Source organism: Heptranchias perlo, chromosome 20 (assembly GCF_035084215.1).
Source record: "Heptranchias perlo isolate sHepPer1 chromosome 20, sHepPer1.hap1, whole genome shotgun sequence".
Lineage (NCBI taxonomy): Eukaryota > Metazoa > Chordata > Chondrichthyes > Hexanchiformes > Hexanchidae > Heptranchias > Heptranchias perlo.
Window position 1 is genome coordinate 16,886,816 of NC_090344.1, and position 2,343 is coordinate 16,889,158.

Genomic DNA, 2,343 nt, shown 5'->3' on the forward strand with positions numbered 1-2,343 from the left:
ATGTGAGAGAGTGAATGTGAGAGTGGGAATGTGAGAGAGCGAATGTGAGAGGGTGAATGTGAGAGGGTGAATGTGAGAGAGTGAATGTGAGAGGGCGAATGTGAGAGAGTGAATGTGAGAGTGGGAATGTGAGAGAGTGAATGTGAGAGGGCGAATGTGAGAGGGTGAATGTGAGAGAGTGAATGTGAGAGGGTGAATGTGAGAGTGGGAATGTGAGAGAGTGAATGTGAGAGAGCGAATGTGAGAGAGTGAATGGCAGAGAGTGAATGGGAGAGGGTGAATGTGAGAGACTGAATGTGAGAGGGTGAATGTGAGAGGGTGAATGCGAGAGGGTGAATGCGAGAGAGGGAAAGAGAGAGCGAACCTGAGAGAGTGAATGTGAGAGAGTGAATGTGAGAGAGTGAATGTGAGAGAGTGAATGTGAGAGAGTGAATGTGAGAGGGTGAATGTGAGAGAGTGAATGTGAGAGGGTGAATGTGAGAGGGTGAATGTGAGAGGGTGAATGCGAGAGGGTGAATGCGAGAGGGTGAATGCGAGAGGGGGAATGTGAGAGGGCGAATGTGAGAGAGTGAATGTGAGAGGGTGAATGTGAGAGAGTGAATGTGAGAGAGTGAATGTGAGAGGGTGAATGCGAGAGGGTGAATGCGAGAGAGTGAATGTGAGAGGGTGAATGTGAGAGGGTGAATGTGAGAGAGTGAATGTGAGAGAGGGAATGCGAGAGAGGGAATGCGAGAGAGGGAATGCGAGAGAGGGTGAATGCGAGAGAGGGAATGGGAGAGGGTGAATGTGAGAGAGGGAATGCGAGAGAGGGAATGTGAGAGAGGGAATGTGAGAGAGGGAATGGGAGAGAGGGAATGGGAGAGAGGGAATGTGAGAGAGTGAATGTGAGAGAGGGAATGCGAGAGAGGGAATGTGAGAGAGGGAACGTGAGAGAGGGAATGGGAGAGAGGGAATGGGAGAGAGTGAATGTGAGAGAGGGAATGCGAGAGAGGGAATGTGAGAGAGGGAACGTGAGAGAGTGAATGTGAGAGTGGGAATGTGAGAGTGGGAATGTGAGAGAGCGAATGTGAGAGAGCGAATGTTGGAGAGCGAATGTGACAGGGCGAATGTGAGAGAGCGAACGTGAGAGAGCGAATGTGAGAGAGTGAACGTGAGAGAGTGAATGTGAGAGAGTGAATGTGAGAGTCGGAATGTGAGAGAATGAATGGCAGAGAGTGAATGTGAGAGAGCGAATGTGAGAGAGCGAATGGCAGAGAGTGAATGTGAGAGAGTGAATGTGAGAGAGGGAATGGCAGAGATTGAATGGGAGAGGGTGAAAATGCGAGAGGGTGAATGTGAGAGGGTGAATGTGAGAGAGTGAATGTGAGAGTGGGAATGTGAGAGAGTGAATGTGAGAGAGTGAATGCGAGAGAGTGAATGCGAGAGGGTGAATGTGAGAGGGCGAATGTGAGAGAGTGAATGTGAGAGAGTGAATGAGAGAGTGAATGTGAGAGGGTAAATGTGAGAGGGTAAATGTGAGAGGGTGAATGTGAGAGTGTGAATGTGAGAGGGTGAATGTGAGAGGGTGAATGAGAGAGTGAATGTGAGAGGGTGAATGTGAGAGGGTGAATGTGAGAGGGTGAATGTGAGAGAGTGAATGAGAGAGTGAATGTGAGAGAGTGAATGTGAGAGAGCGAATGTGAGAGAGTGAATGTGAGAGAGTGAATGTGAGAGAGTGAATGAGAGAGTGAATGTGAGAGGGTGAATGTGAGAGGGTGAATGTGAGAGAGTGAATGTGAGGGTGAATGTGAGAGGGTGAATGAGAGAGTGAATGTGAGAGGGTGAATGTGAGAGAGTGAATGAGAGAGTGAATGTGAGAGGGTGAATGTGAGAGAGTGAATGTGAGAGAGCGAATGTGAGAGAGCGAATGTGAGAGAGTGAATGTGAGAGAGTGAATGTGAGAGAGTGAATGTGAGAGGGTGAATGTGAGAGGGTGAATGTGAGAGAGTGAATGAGAGAGTGAATGTGAGAGGGTGAATGTGAGAGGGTGAATGCGAGAGAGTGAATGTGAGAGGGTGAATGTGAGAGTGAATGTGAAAGAGTGAATGCGAGAGAGGGAATGCGAGAGAGGGAATGCGAGAGAGGGAATGTGAGAGAGGGAATGTGAGAGAGGGAATGAGAGAGAGGGAATGCGAGAGAGTGAATGGGAGAGGGTGAATGTGAGAGAGGGAATGCGAGAGAGGGAATGTGAGAGAGGGAATGTGAGAGAGGGAATGCGAGAGAGGGAATGTGAGAGAGGGAAGGTGAGAGAGGGAATGCGAGAGAGGGAATGGGAGAGGGTGAATGCGAGAGAGGGAATGGGAG